This window comes from Bombina bombina, chromosome 4 (genome assembly GCF_027579735.1).
Source record: "Bombina bombina isolate aBomBom1 chromosome 4, aBomBom1.pri, whole genome shotgun sequence".
NCBI classification, from domain to species: domain Eukaryota; kingdom Metazoa; phylum Chordata; class Amphibia; order Anura; family Bombinatoridae; genus Bombina; species Bombina bombina.
Genome location: NC_069502.1, coordinates 953,752,025 through 953,768,502, shown reverse-complemented (window position 1 = coordinate 953,768,502; position 16,478 = coordinate 953,752,025). Strand labels below are relative to the sequence as shown.

Below are 16,478 nucleotides of genomic sequence, written 5' to 3'. Positions count from 1 at the left end.
TGGCACGCACACTGGTAATGGTGCGCTTACTGTTACCAGCATTTTCCTACAGGTATCAATGCTCTCACTATACTGAGTGTGCCATTTCCCTAAGTGAAGCATCATAACCCATTCTGATTAAGCGATTCTAATTGGTGTGCTCACTGCAAATGTTTGGTCTGCCTTTCTACTAGGGCAGTCTTGCATAATTGCGGCAATGCGACTTTTAAAGGTAAAATACATTTTTATTTTAAAGAAAAAGTACTTTGTTTACTGGGATAGCTACCATAGCTACTTTGGGGTTACAGTGACTGAACTGGTCCTTTAAGATTTGTACAGTTGAGTGCTGACATCAGATCCTTCAACTTCTGATGACCGTCACAAATCTGGAAAGTAAGAGAAAGGCCTTGATTTAATGACGGAGGAGATGAGCGTTGTGAAAGAGTACTTTTAGTTTCTTTAGTTTAGTTTGTCATGGTAGCGGTAAGCCGTTCTAGCAGGTGTTTCAGTCAGCTTTAATTTCCGGTTTGACTTGCACTGTACACTGCCAAAGGTGCCTTGCTGACAGCTCGTGATCGAATAGTTTTGCGTTTCATTAGTAACTTCCACAAATGCAACATTCAGTTTGTTTGAAAAGGCCTGGCATTCACTACATAGCATAACCTGTTTTGAGCTGTTGTACACCAGCCACTCTCTTTACCCCTGGATTTTAATCATCTAGCTCTCTTTGAATACCCTTACTCGCTTTTCCTTTTCTTATTGTCTTTCCATTTCTCTCTTAGGTGCATCATCTCCCTTCTTCTCTGAGGGTTCACTGACATTATTAAAATATCGCCACATCGTTAAAACACTTGGAAATAAAACGCGCATTATCAGTAAGTTAGAAAAATATAGAAAATATAGATTAAAGCAAATCAGAACAGCAGTTTTTTAAATTCTGCTGGTTTTGTGCTCCCAATAAAAAAACATAATTTATGTAAGAACTTGCCTGATAAATTCATTTCTTTCATATTGGCAAGAGTCCATGAGCTAGTGACATATGGGATATACAATCCTACCAGGAGGGGCAAAGTTTCCCAAACCTCAAAATGCCTATAAATACACCCCTCACCACACCCACAATTCAGTTTAACGAATATCCAAGCAGTGGGGTGATAAAGAAGGGAGTAGAAAGCATCAACAAAAGGAAATTTGGAAATAATTGTGCTTTATACAAAAAATCATAACCACCATAAAAAGGGTGGGCCTCATGGATTCTTGCCAATATGAAAGAAATTAATCAGGTAAGTTCTTACATAAATTATGTTTTCTTTCATGTAATTGGCAAGAGTCCATGAGCTAGTGACATATGGGATATCAATACCCAAGATGTGGATCTCCACTCAAGAGTCACTAGAGGGAATAAAATAAAAACAGCTATATACCGCTGAAAAAATTAGTCCACAACCCAAAAAAATAAGTTTATTTTCATTTAAAAGAAAAAAACTTAAATCAAAAGCAGAAGAATGAAACTGAAACAGCTGCCTGAAGAACTGTAACATAGTATTAATCACCGAGTCAGAGAAACCTCTATGACTTAGAACTAAGCGTTCAATTTCCATACCTTCAAATTTAATGATTTGAGATCCTGATGGAAAAACGGACCTTGAGATAGTAGGTCTGGCCGTAACGGAAGTGGCCAAGGCGGGCAACTGGACATCCGAAACAGATCCGCATACCAAAACCTGTGTGGCCATGCTGGCGCCACCAGCAACACAAATGATTGTTCCATGATGATTTTGGAAATCACTCTTGGAAGGAGAACTAGAGGCGGGAAGATGTAAGCAGGATAACAACACCAAGGAAGTGTCAGCGCATCCACTGCTTCCGCCTGAACATCCCTGGACATGGACAGGTATCTGGGAAGTTTCTTGTTTAGATGAGAGGCCATGAGATCTATCTCTGGAAGACCCCACATCTGAACAATCTGAGAAAACACATCTGGATGGAGAGACCACTCCCCTGGATGTAAAGTCTGGCGGCTGAGATAATCCACTTCCCAATTGTCTACACCTGGGATATGCACCGCAGAGATTAGACAGGAGCTGGATTCCACCCAAACAAGTATTCGAGATACTTCTTTCATAGCTTGGGGACTGTGAGTCCCACCCTGATGATTGACATAAGCCACAGTCTTGATATTGTCTGTCTGAAAACAAATGAACGGTTCTCTCTTTAACAGAGGCCAAAACGGAAGAGCTCTGAGAATTGCACGGAGTTCTAAAATATTTATTGGTAATCTCGCCTCTTGAGGTTTCCAAACCCCTTGTGTTGTCAGAGATCCCCAAACAGCTCCCCAACCTGAAATACTCGCATCTGTTGTGATTACAGTCCAGGTTGGCCAAACAAAAGAAGCCCCTTAAATTAAACGATGGTGATCTATCCACCATGTCAGAGAGTGTCGTACATTGGGATTTAAGGATATTAATAGTAATATCTTTGTATAATCCCTGCACCATTGATTCAGCATACAAAGCTGAAGAGGTCTCATGTGAAAACGAGCAAAGGGGTCGCCTCCGATGCTGCAGTCATGAGACCTAAAACTTCCATGCACATAGCCACTGAAGGGAATGACTGAGACTGAAGGTGCCGGCAGGCTGCAACCAATTTTAAACGTCTCTGGTCTGTGAGTCATGGGCACTGAATCTATCTGGAAGCCTAAAAAGGTGACCCTTGTCTGAGGAATCAAGAAACTCTTTGGTAAATTGATCCTCCAACCATGTTTCCGAAGAAACAACACAAGTTGATTCGTGTGAGATTCTGCAGAACGTAAAGACTGAGCTAGTACCAAGATATCGTCCAAATAAGGAAACACCGCAATACCCTGTTCTCTGATTACACCTTTGAAAAGATTCTTGGAGCTGTTGCTAGGCCAAATGGAAGAGCAACAAATTGGTAATGCTTGTCTAGAAAAGAGAATCTCAGAAACTGATAATGTTCTGGATGAATCGGAATATGAAGGTATGCATCCTGCAAGTCTATTGTGGACATATAATGTCCTTGCTGAACAAAAGGCAGAATAGTCCTTATAGTCACCATCTTGAAAGTTGGTACTCTTACATAACGATTCAAAATTTTCAGATACAGAACTGGTCTGAATAAATTTTCCTTCTTTGGGACAATGAATAGATTTGAATAAAACCCCAAACCTTGTTCCAGAAGAGGAACTGGAATGATTACCCCTGAAGACTCCAGGTCTGAGCTTTTACTGGATTTACTGGGATACGTGAGAGAAAAAATCTTCTCACAGGATGTCTTACTCTGAATCCTATTCGATACGCTTGAGAGACAATGCTCTGAATCCATTGATTTTGAACATATTTTATCCAAATATCCTTGAAAAACCTTAATCTGCCCCCTACCAGCTGAGCTGGAATGAGGGCCGCACCTTCATGCGGTCTTAGGGGCTGACTTTGGTTTCCTAAAAGGCTTGGATTTATTCCAATATGAGGAAGGCTTCCAATTGGAGGCAGATTCCTTGGGGGGAGGATTGAGTTTTTTGTTCCTTATTCTGACGAAAGGAACGAAAACGGTTAGAAGCCTTAGATTTACCCTTCGGTTTTTTTATCCTGAGGCAGAAAAACTCCCTTTCCCCCAGTTACAGTTGAAATAATAGAATCCAACTGGGAACCAAATAAATTATTACCTTGGAAAGAAAGAGATAGTAATCTAGATTTAGATGTCATATCAGCATTCCAGGATTTAAGCCACAAAGCTCTTCTAGATAATACAGCTAAAGACATGGATCTAACATCAATTTTGATAATATCAAAAATAACATCACAAATAAAATGATTAGCATGTTGCAGTAAGCGAATAATGCTAGATAAGTCAGAATCCAATTCCTGTTGCGCTAAATTCTCCAACCAGAAAGTTGATGCAGCCGCAACATCAGCCAAAGAAATTGCAGGTCTGAAAAGATGACCTGAATATAAATAGGCCTTCCTTATATAAGATTCAAGCTTCCTATATAAAGGATCCTTAAAGGAAGTACTATCTTCCATAGAAATAGTGGTACGTTTAGCAAGAGTAGAAATAGCCCCATCAACTTTGGGGATCTTTTCCAAAACTCTATAGATTTTTCTGGTAAAGGATACAATTTTTTAAACCTTGAAGAAATAAAATAAGTACCTGGCTTATTCCATTCCTTAGAAATCATATCAGAAATAGCCTCAGGAGTAGGAAAAAGTTTTAAAAGACCTTTTACGTTTATTTGAAGGTGGAAATGCAGACAAATCCTTCAGAATAGAATCAGAAACAAATTCTTTAACATTTATAGGTATATCATGCACATTAGAAGTTGAAGGAACTGCAACTGGCAATGTACTATTACTAATGGATATACTATCTGCATGTAAAAGTTTATCATGACAACTATTACAAATGACATTCGGCGAGATAATTTCTACAATTTTACAACAAATGCACTTAGCTTTGGTAGAACCAATGTCAGGCAGCAATGTTCCAGTAGAAACTTCTGAGGCAGGATCAGGTTGAGACATCTTGCAAAATGTAAGATAAAAACAACATATAAAGCAAAATGATCTATTTCCTTATATGACAGTTTCAGGAATGGGAAAAAATCCAAATAGCATAGCCCTCTGATAGAGAAAAAACATAATTTATGCTTACCTGATAAATTACTTTCTCCAACGGTGTGTCCGGTCCACGGCGTCATCCTTACTTGTGGGATATTCTCTTCCCCAACAGGAAATGGCAAAGAGCCCAGCAAAGCTGGTCACATGATCCCTCCTAGGCTCCGCCTACCCCAGTCATTCGACCGACGTAAAGGAGGAATATGCATAGGAGAAATCATATGATACCGTGGTGACTGTAGTTAGAGAAAATAATTCATCAGACCTGATTAAAAAAACCAGGGCGGGCCGTGGACCGGACACACCGTTGGAGAAAGTAATTTATCAGGTAAGCATAAATTCTGTTTTCTCCAACATAGGTGTGTCCGGTCCACGGCGTCATCCTTACTTGTGGGAACCAATACCAAAGCTTTAGGACACGGATGATGGGAGGGAGCAAATCAGGTCACCTAGATGGAAGGCACCACGGCTTGCAAAACCTTTCTCCCAAAAATAGCCTCAGAAGAAGCAAAAGTATCAAATTTGTAAAATTTAGTAAAAGTGTGCAGTGAAGACCAAGTCGCTGCCTTACACATCTGATCAACAGAAGCCTCGTTCTTGAAGGCCCATGTGGAAGCCACAGCCCTAGTGGAGTGAGCTGTGATTCTTTCCGGAGGCTGCCGTCCGGCAGTCTCATAAGCCAATCGGATGATGCTTTTAAGCCAAAAAGAGAGAGAGGTAGAAGTTGCTTTTTGACCTCTCCTTTTACCTGAATAAACAACAAACAAAGAAGATGTTTGTCTGAAATCCTTTGTAGCCTCTAAATAGAATTTTAGAGCACGAACTACATCCAAATTGTGTAACAAACGTTCCTTCTTTGAAACTGGATTCGGACACAAAGAAGGCACAACTAGCTCCTGGTTAATATTTTTGTTAGAAACAACTTTCGGAAGAAAACCAGGTTTAGCACGCAAGACCACCTTATCTGCATGGAATACCAGATAAGGAGGAGAACACTGCAGAGCAGATAACTCTGAAACTCTTCTAGCAGAAGAAATTGCAACCAAAAACAAAACTTTCCAAGATAGTAACTTAATATCTACGGAATGTAAGGGTTCAAACGGAACCCCTTGAAGAACTGAAAGAACTAAATTGAGACTCCAAGGAGTCAAAGGTTTGTAAACAGGCTTGATTCTAACCAGAGCCTGAACAAAAGCTTGAACATCTGGCACAGCCGCCAGCTTTTTGTGAAGTAAGACAGATAAAGCAGAAATCTGTCCCTTCAAAGAACTTGCAGATAATCCTTTCTCCAAACCTTCTTGTAGAAAGGATAGAATCTTAGGAATTTTTATCTTGTTCCATGGGAATCCTTTAGATTCACACCAACAGATATATTTTTTCCATATTTTATGGTAAATTTTCCTAGTTACAGGCTTTCTAGCCTGAATAAGAGTATCAATGACAGAATCTGAAAAACCACGCTTTGATAAAATCAAGCGTTCAATCTCCAAGCAGTCAGTTGGAGTGAAGCCAGATTCGGATGTTCGAATGGACCTTGAACAAGAAGGTCCTGTCTCAAAGGTAGCTTCCATGGTGGAGCCGATGACATATTCACCAGGTCTGCATACCAAGTCCTGCGTGGCCACGCAGGAGCTATCAAGATCACCGAAGCCCTCTCCTGTTTGATCCTGGCTACCAGCCTGGGAATGAGAGGAAACGGTGGGAATACATAGGCTAGGTTGAAGGTCCAAGGTGCTACTAGTGCATCTACTAGAGTCGCCTTGGGATCCCTGGATCTGGACCCGTAGCAAGGAACCTTGAAGTTCTGACGAGACGCCATCAGATCCATGTCTGGAATGCCCCATAATTGAGTTATTTGGGCAAAGATTTCCGGATGGAGTTCCCACTCCCCCGGATGGAAAGTCTGACGACTCAGAAAATCCGCTTCCCAATTTTCCACTCCTGGGATGTGGATTGCAGACAAGTGGCAGGAGTGATTCTCTGCCCATTGAATTATTTTGTTCACTTCTTCCATCGCCAGGGAACTCCTTGTTCCCCCCTGATGGTTGATATATGCAACAGCCGTCATGTTGTCTGATTGAAACCTTATGAATTTGGCCTTTGCTAGTTGAGGCCAAGCTTTGAGAGCATTGAATATCGCTCTCAGTTCCAGAATGTTTATCGGGAGAAGAGATTCTTCCCGAGACCATAGACCCTGAGCTTTCAGGGGTTCCCAGACCGCGCCCCAGCCCACCAGACTGGCGTCGGTCGTGACAATGACCCACTCTGGTCTGCGGAAGCTCATTCCCTGTGACAGGTTGTTCAGGGTCAGCCACCAACTGAGTGAATCTCTGGTTCTCTGATCTACTTGGATCGTCGGAGACAAGTCTGTATAATCCCCATTCCACTGCCTGAGCATGCACAGTTGTAATGGTCTTAGATGAATTCGTGCAAAAGGAACTATGTCCATTGCTGCAACCATCAAACCTATTACTTCCATGCACTGCGCTATGGAAGGAAGAAGAACAGAATGAAGTACTTGACAAGAGCTTAGAAGTTTTGATTTTCTGGCCTCTGTCAGAAAAATCTTCATTTCTAAGGAGTCTATTATTGTTCCCAAGAAGGGAACTCTTGTTGACGGGGACAGAGAACTTTTTTCTATGTTCACCTTCCACCCGTGAGATCTGAGAAAGGCTAGGACAATGTCCGTATGAGCCTTTGCTTTTGACAGAGACGACGCTTGAATCAGTATGTCGTCCAAGTAAGGTACTACTGCAATGCCCCTTGGTCTTAGCACCGCTAGAAGGGACCCTAGTACCTTTGTGAAAATCCTTGGAGCAGTGGCTAATCCGAATGGAAGTGCCACAAACTGGTAATGCTTGTCCAGAAACGCAAACCTTAGGAACCGATGATGTTCCTTGTGGATAGGAATATGTAGATACGCATCCTTTAAATCCACCGTGGTCATGAATTGACCTTCCTGGATGGTAGGAAGAATTGTTCGAATGGTTTCCATTTTGAACGATGGAACCCTGAGAAATTTGTTTAGAATCTTGAGATCTAAAATTGGTCTGAATGTTCCCTCTTTTTTGGGAACTATGAACAGATTGGAGTAAAACCCCATCCCTTGTTCTCCTAATGGAACAGGATGAATCACTCCCATTCTTAACAGGTCTTCTACACAATGTAAGAATGCCTGTCTTTTTATTTGGTCTGAAGACAATTGAGACCTGTGGAACCTTCCCCTTGGGGGTAGTTCCTTGAATTCCAGGAGATAACCTTGAGAAACTATTTCTAGCGCCCAAGGATCCTGAACATCTCTTGCCCAAGCCTGAGCAAAGAGAGAGAGTCTGCCCCCCACCAGATCCGGTCCCGGATCGGGGGCCAACACTTCATGCTGTTTTAGTAGCAGTGGCAGGTTTCTTGGCCTGCTTACCCTTGTTCCAGCCTTGCATTGGTCTCCAGGCTGGTTTGGTTTGAGAACTATTACCCTCTTGCTTAGAGGGTGTAGAATTTGAGGCTGGTCCGTTTCTGCGAAAGGGACGAAAATTTGGCTTATTTTTAGCCTTAAAAGACCTATCCTGAGGAAGGGCGTGGCCCTTTCCCCCAGTGATGTCTGAAATAATCTCTTTCAAGTCAGGGCCAAATAGCGTTTTACCTTTGAAAGGGATGTTAAGCAATTTGTTCTTGGAGGACACATCCGCTGACCAAGACTTTAGCCAAAGCGCTCTGCGCGCCACAATTGCAAAACCTGAATTTTTCGCCGCTAATCTAGCTAATTGCAAAGTGGCGTCTAAGATAAAAGAGTTAGCCAATTTAAGTGCTTGAACTCTGTCCATAACCTCCTCATATGAAGAGTCTTTATTGAGCGACTTTTCTAGTTCTTCGAACCAGAAACACGCTGCTGTAGTGACAGGAACAATGCATGAAATTGGTTGTAGAAGGTAACCTTGCTGAACAAACATCTTTTTAAGCAAACCCTCTAATTTTTTATCCATAGGATCTTTGAAAGCACAACTATCTTCTATAGGGATAGTAGTGCGTTTGTTTAGAGTAGAAACCGCCCCTTCGACCTTGGGGACTGTCTGCCATAAGTCCTTTCTGGGGTCGACCATAGGAAATAACTTTTTAAATATAGGGGGAGCAACAAAAGGTATGCCGGGCCTGTCCCATTCCTTATTTACAATGTCCGCCACCCGCTTGGGTATAGGAAAAGCATCGGGGGGCACCGGGACCTCTAGGAACTTGTCCATCTTACATAATTTCTCTGGAATTACCAAATTGTCACAATCATCCAGAGTAGATAACACCTCCTTAAGCAGAGCGCGGAGATGTTCCAATTTAAATTTAAAAATAATAACATCAGGTTCAGCTTGTTGAGAAATTTTTCCTGAATCTGAAATTTCTCCCTCAGACAAAACCTCCCTGCTGGCCCCTTCAGATTGGCGTGAGGGTACATTAGAACCATTATCATCAGCGTCCTCATGCTCTTCAGTATCTAAAACAGAGCAATCGCGCTCTCTCTGATAAGTAGGCATTTTGGACAAAATGTTTTTAATAGAATTATCCATTACAGCCGTTAATTGTTGCATAGTAAGAAGGATTGGCGCACTAGATGTACTAGGGGCCTCTTGTGTGGGCAAGACTGGTGTAGACATAGAAGGGGATGATGCAGTACCATGCTTACTCCCCTCGCTTGAGGAATCTTTTTGGGCAACATTATCAGTGGCATCATTGTCCCTACTTTGTCCGGACACTAAGTCACATTCATCACATATATTTAAATGTGGAGGAACCTTGGCTTCCAAACATACAGAACATAGTCTATCTGATGGTTCAGACATGTTAACAGGCATAAACTTGATAACAAAGCACAAAAAACGTTTTAAAATAAAACCGTTACTGTCACTTTAAATTTTAAACTGAACACACTTTATTACTGAATATGCGAAAAAGTATGAAGGAATTGTTCAAAATTCACCAAAATTTCACCACAGTGTCTTAAAGCCTTAAAAGTATTGCACACCAAATTTGAAAGCTTTAACTCTTAAAATAACGGAACCGGAGCCGTTTTTACATATAACCCCTATACAGTCCCTGGTATCAGCTTTGCTGAGACCCAACCAAGCCCAGAGGGGAATACGATACCAAATGACGCCTTCTATAAGCTTTTTCAGTGGTTCTTAGCTCCTCACACATGCATCTGCATGCCTTGCTTTCCAAAAACAACTGCGCATTAGTGGCGCGAAAATGAGGCTCTGCCTATGACTAGAAAAGGCCCCCAGTGAAAAAGGTGTCCAATACAGTGCCTGCCGTTTTTTTTAATACATCCCCAAGATTAAAAGAACTATTTATAGATAACATCCATTAAATATACTCATAATGTAAACGTTTTAGCCCAGAAAAATGTCTACCAGTCTTTAAAGCCCTTGTGAAGCCCTTTATTCTTATACTAAACTAAGAAAATGGCTTACCGGTTCCCATAGGGAAAATGACAGCTTCCAGCATTACCAAGTCTTGTTAGAAATGTGTCATACCTCAAGCAGCAAAAGTCTGCTCACTGTTTCCCCCCAACTGAAGTTAATTCATCTCAACAGTCCTGTGTGGAAACAGCCATCGATTTTAGTAACGGTTGCTAAAATCATTTTCCTCTTACAAACAGAAATCTTCATCTCTTTTCTGTTTCAGAGTAAATAGTACATACCAGCACTATTTTAAAATAAACTCTTGATTGAAGAATAAAACTACATTTAAACACCAAAAAAACTCTTAGCCATCTCCGTGGAGATGTTGCCTGTGCAACGGCAAAGAGAATGACTGGGGTAGGCGGAGCCTAGGAGGGATCATGTGACCAGCTTTGCTGGGCTCTTTGCCATTTCCTGTTGGGGAAGAGAATATCCCACAAGTAAGGATGACGCCGTGGACCGGACACACCTATGTTGGAGAAAAGCAAGAGGCAAACATCAATGGGGTATTGAAATAAGGAAAAAATAACCGGAAATTACACACTCGCGTCACTAATGACGCAACCGTGTGAATGGTCTCGGCGGCAAGTATGACCCTGGAAATGAAATGCGTCATAGGCGTACTTTTTCGCGCCAAGAATGACGCAATAATGTTCAGCATTTGTAGCACCCGCGGGCCTAATACCACCCGCAATTTGTAAGAAGTAGTCAATTGAAAAAAAGGCTAAACCCCAGGTAAGACATAAATTTCATTTTAAAAAGATGTTTATATTCCCCAAATATGAAACTGACAGTCTGCAGAAGGAAATACATGAACCTGACTCATGGCAAATATAAGTACAATACATATATTTAGAACTTTATATAAATGCATAAAGTGCCAAACCATAGCTGAGGTGTCTTAAGAAATAAAAAACACACTTACCAAAAGACACCCATCCACATATAGCAGATAGCCAAACCAGTACTAAAACAGTTATTAGTAGAGGTAATGGTAAATTGAGAGTATATCGTCGATCTGAAAAGGGAGGTAGGAGATGAATCTCTATGACCGATAACAGAGAACCTATGAAAAGGACCCCCGTTAGGGAAATCATTGTATTCAATAAGTGATGCTTCCTTCACGTCCCTCTGACATTCGCTGTACTCTGAAAGGAATCGGGCTTCAACAATGCTGAGAAGCACATATCAACGTAGAAATCTTAGCACAAACTTACTTCACCACCTCCAAAGGAGGCAAAGTTTGTAAAACTGAATTGTGGGTGTGGTGAGGGGTGTATTTATAGGCATTTTGAGGTTTGGGAAACTTTGCCCCTCCTGGTAGGATTGTATATCCCATATGTCACTAGCTCATGGACTCTTGCCAGTTACATGAAAGAAACAGTACGTCTGTCATGACATCTCCAAGCTAACATCCAGAACAAGCATTGTCGGTAAGTTGGAAAAATATATATTACTAAGGCAGGGCTTGCCAAACCCCGGAGCCTGGGAGCCATTGGTTCCTAGAATTTTACTCCTGGCTCCTAACTTTTTGGGTTATTTAACATAGATCTATATTCAGATACCACTGTATGGTTCCTAAAAGTATGTCTGGCTATTGAATATTCTTACTGGCTCCTAAATTTTTAACAGATTTGTCGACCCCTGTACCTGAGCAGCAGTTTTTCTTAATTCCACTGGTATTGTGCTTCCAAACAAAGAATGTGTCCGCCCTGATATTGCCAACATCTGGAACAAGCCCAGTTACAGCAGTTTCATTAAACCGAGGTTAACATTTTTTAGAAACACAGTCAACATTCATATTTAAAGGGACACTCAAGTCAAAATAAACTTTTATGATCCTAAAAACATAGTTTTAAGACACTTCCAATTAACTTCCATTATCAAATTTTGGGTTTCGGAAAATGGGAGAAAAAACATAATTTATGCTTACCTGATAAATTCCTTTCTCCTGTAGTGTGGTCAGTCCACGGGTCATCATTACTTCTGGGATACCAATACCAAAGCTAAAGTACACGGATGACGGGAGGGACAGGCAGGATCTTTATACGGAAGGAACCACTGCCTGAAGTACCTTTCTCCCAAAAACAGCCTCCGAAGAAGCAAGTGTCAAATTTGTAAAATTTGGAAAAAGTATGAAGAGAAGACCAAGTTGCAGCCTTGCAAATCTGTTCAACAGAGGCCTCATTCTTAAAGGCCCAAGTGGAAGCCACAGCTCTAGTAGAATGAGCTGTAATTCTTTCAGGAGGCTGCTGTCCAGCAGTCTCATAGGCTAAACGTATTATGCTACGAAGCCAAAAAGAGAGAGAGGTAGCAGAAGCTTTTTGACCTCTCCTCTGTCCAGAATAAACGACAAACAGGGAAGAAGTTTGGCGAAAATCTTTAGTTGCCTGTAAAAAAAATTTCAGGGCACGGACTACATCTAGATTGTGCAGAAGTCGTTCCTTCTTTGAAGAAGGATTCGGACACAATGATGGCACAACAATCTCTTGATTGATATTCTTGTTAGTGACAACCTTAGGTAAGAACCCAGGTTTAGTACGCAGAACAACCTTATCTGAATGAAAAATCAGATACGGAGAATCACAGTGTAAGGCTGATAACTCAGAGACTCTACGAGCCGAGGAAATAGCCATTAAAAACAGAACTTTCCAAGATAACATCTTGATATCAATGGAATGAAGGGGTTCAAACGGAACACCCTGTAAAACGTTAAGAACTAAAAATTTAAGCTCCATGGTGGAGCAACAGTTTTAAACACAGGCTTAATCCTGGCCAAAGCCTGGCAAAAAGCCTGAACGTCTGGAACTTCTGACAGACGCTTGTGTAAAAGAATGGACAGAGCTGAGATCTGTCCCTTTAAGGAACTAGCAGATAAACCCTTTTCTAAACCTTCTTGTAGAAAAGACAATATCCTAGGAATCCTAACTTTACTCCATGAGTAACTCTTGGATTCGCACCAATGTAAGTATTTACGCCATATTTTATGGTAAATCTTTCTGGTAACAGGCTTCCTAGCCTGTATTAAGGTATCAATAACTGACTCCGAAAAACCCCGCTTTGATAAAATCAAACGTTCAATTTCCAAGCAGTCAGCTTCAGAGAAATTAGATTTTGATGTTTGAAAGGACCCTGAATTAGAAGGTCCTGTCTCAGAGGCAGAGACCAAGGTGGACAGGATGACATGTCCACTAGATCTGCATACCAGGTCCTGCGTGGCCACGCAGGCGCTATTAGAATCACTGATGCTCTCTCCTGTTTGATCCTGGCAATCAATCGAGGAAGCATCGGGAAGGGTGGAAACAAATAGGCCATCCCGAAAGTCCAAGGTGCTGTCAAAGCATCTACCAGGACCACTCCCGGGTCCCTGGACCTGGACCCGTAACAAGGAAGCTTGGCGTTCTGGCGAGACACCATGAGATCTATCTCTGGTTTGCCCCAAAGTCGAAGTATTTGGGCAAAGACCTCCGGATGAAGTTCCCACTCCCCCGGATGAAAAGTCTGACGACTTAGGAAATCCGCCTCCCAGTTCTCCACTCCAGGAATGTGGATCGCTGACAGGTGGCAAGAGTGAGACTCTGCCCAGCGAATTATCTTTGATACTTCCATCATCGCTAGGGAGCTTCTTGTCCCTCCTTGATGGTTGATGTAAGCTACAGTCGTGATGTTGTCCGACTGAAACCTGATGAACCCCCGAGTTGTTAACTGAGGCCAAGCCAGAAGGGCATTGAGAACTGCTCTCAATTCCAGAATGTTTATTGGAAGGAGACTCTCCTCCTGAGTCCATGATCCCTGAGCCTTCAGGGAATTCCAGACAGCGCCCCAACCTAGTAGGCTGGCGTCTGTTACAATTGTCCAATCTGGTCTGCTGAATGGCATCCCCCTGGACAGATGTGGCCGAGAAAGCCACCATAGAAGAGAATTTCTGGTCTCTTGATCCAGATTCAGAGTAGGGGACAAATCTGAGTAATCCCCATTCCACTGACTTAGCATGCATAATTGCAGCGGTCTGAGATGTAGGCGTGCAAAGGGAACTATGTCCATTGCCGCTACCATTAAGCCGATTACCTCCATGCATTGAGCCACTGACGGGTGTTGAATGGAATGAAGGACACGGCAAGCATTTTGAAGCTTTGTTAACCTTTCTTCTGTCAGATAAATCTTCATTTCTACAGAGTCTATAAGAGTCCCCAAGAAGGGAACCCTTGTGAGTGGTAAGAGAGAACTCTTCTCTACATTCACCTTCCACCCATGCAACCTTAGAAATGCCAGTACTAACTCTGTATGAGACCTGGCAGTTTGAAAGCTTGACGCTTGTATCAGAATGTCGTCTAGGTACGGAGCCACCGAAATTCCTCGCGGCCTTAGTAACGCCAGAAGCGAGCCCAGAACCTTTGAAGATTCTTGGAGCCGTAGCCAACCCGAATGGAAGAGCTACAAACTGGTAATGCCTGTCTAGGAAGGCAAACCTTAGATACCGGTAATGATCTTTGTGAATCGGTATATGAAGGTAGGCATCCTTTAAATCCACTGTGGTCATGTACTGACCCTTTTGGATCATGGCTAAGATTGTCCGAATAGTTTCCATTTTGAACGATGGAACTCTTAGGAATTTGTTTAGGATCTTTAAATCCAAGATTGGTCTGAAGGTTCCTTCTTTCTTGGGAACCACAAACAGATTTGAGTAAAACCCTTATCCGTGTTCCGATCGCGGAACCGGATGGATCACTCCCATTAGTAAAAGATCTTGTACACAGCGTAGAAACGCCTCTTTATCTGATTTGTTGACAACCTTGAAAGATGAAATCTCCCTTTTGGGGGAGAGGCTTTGAAGTCCAGAAGATATCCCTGAGATATGATCTCTAACGCCCAGGGATCCTGGACATCTCTTGCCCAAGCCTGGGCGAAGAGAGAAAGTCTGCCCCCCACTAGATCCGTTCCCGGATCGGGGGCCCTCACTTCATGCTGTCTTAGGGGCAGCAGCAGGTTTTCTGGCCTGCTTGCCCTTGTTCCAGGACTGGTTAGGTTTCCAGCCTTGTCTGTATCGAGCAACAGCTCCTTCCTGTTTTGGTGCAGAGGAAGTTGATGCTGCTCCTGCCTTGAAGTTACGAAAGGCACGAAAATTAGACTGTCTAGCCCTAGGTTTGGCTCTGTCCTGAGGCAGGGCATGGCCTTTACAACCTGTAATGTCAGCGATAATTTCCTTCAAACCGGGCCCGAATAAGGTCTGCCCTTTGAAAGGTATGTTAAGCAATTTAGATTTAGAAGTTACATCAGCTGACCAGGATTTTAGCCACAGCGCTCTGCGTGCCTGAATGGAGAATCCGGAATTCTTAGCCGTAAGTTTAGTTAAGTGTACTACGGCATCAGAAATAAATGAATTAGCTAGCTTAAGGGTTTTAAGCTTGTGTGTAATCTCATCCAATGGAGCTGATTCAAGGGTCTCTTCCAGAGACTCAAACCAAAATGCTGCTGCAGCCGTGACAGGCGCAATGCATGCAAGGGGTTGCAATATAAAACCTTGTTGAACAAACATTTTCTTAAGGTAACCCTCTAATTTTTTATCCATTGGATCTGAAAAGGCGCAGCTATCCTCCACCGGGATAGTGGTACGCTTAGCTAGAGTAGAAACTGCTCCCTCCACCTTAGGGACCGTTTGCCATAAGTCCCGTGTGGTGGTGTCTATTGGAAACATCTTTCTGAATATAGGAGGGGGTGAGAAAGGCACACCGGGTCTATCCCACTCCTTAGTAACAATTTCAGTAAGTCTCTTAGGTATTGGAAAAACGTCAGTACTCGACGGTACCGCAAAATATTTATCCAACCTACACATTTTCTCTGGTATTGCAACTGTGTTACAATCATTCAGAGCCGCTAAGACCTCCCCTAGTAATACACGGAGGTTTTCCAGCTTAAACTTAAATTTTGAAATGTCTGAATCCAGTTTATTTGGATCAGATCCGTCACCTGCAGAATGAAGCTCTCCGTCCTCATGTTCTGCAAATTGTGACGCAGTATCTGACATGGCCCTAATATTGTCAGCGCACTCTGTTCTCACCCCAGAGTGATCTCGCTTACCCCTAAGTTCTGGTAATTTAGACAAAACTTCAGTCATAACATTAGCCATGTCCTGCAGTGTGATTTGTAATGGCCACCCTGAAGTACTCGGCGTTACAATATCACGCACCTCCCGAGCGGGAGATGCAGGTACTGACACGTGAGGCGAGTTAGTCGGCATAACTTCCCCCTCGTTGTTTGGTGAATGATGTTCAATTTGTACAGAATGACTTTTATTCAAAGTAGCATCAATGCAATTAGTACATAAATTTCTATTGGGCTCCACCTTGGCTTTTGCACATATAGCACAGAGATATTCCTCTGAATCAGACATGTTTAACAAACTAGCAATTAAACTAGCAAG

General features: G+C 42.4%; 1 protein-coding gene across 3 annotated transcripts in view; it reads right to left on the bottom strand.

Moving 5' to 3' along the window:
* Positions 1-16,478, bottom strand: part of ATL2 (atlastin GTPase 2) — a 361,722-nt gene that overhangs the window by 225,382 nt on the left and 119,862 nt on the right. Inside the window, exon 2 of one of the 3 annotated variants that reach the window (XM_053711957.1) lies at positions 266-365. The exons of the other annotated variants lie outside the window; for them this stretch is intronic. The gene's annotated coding sequence lies outside the window, so the exon portion shown is untranslated. The remainder of the gene's footprint in view (positions 1-265; positions 366-16,478) is intronic. 3 annotated transcript variants of the gene reach the window in all.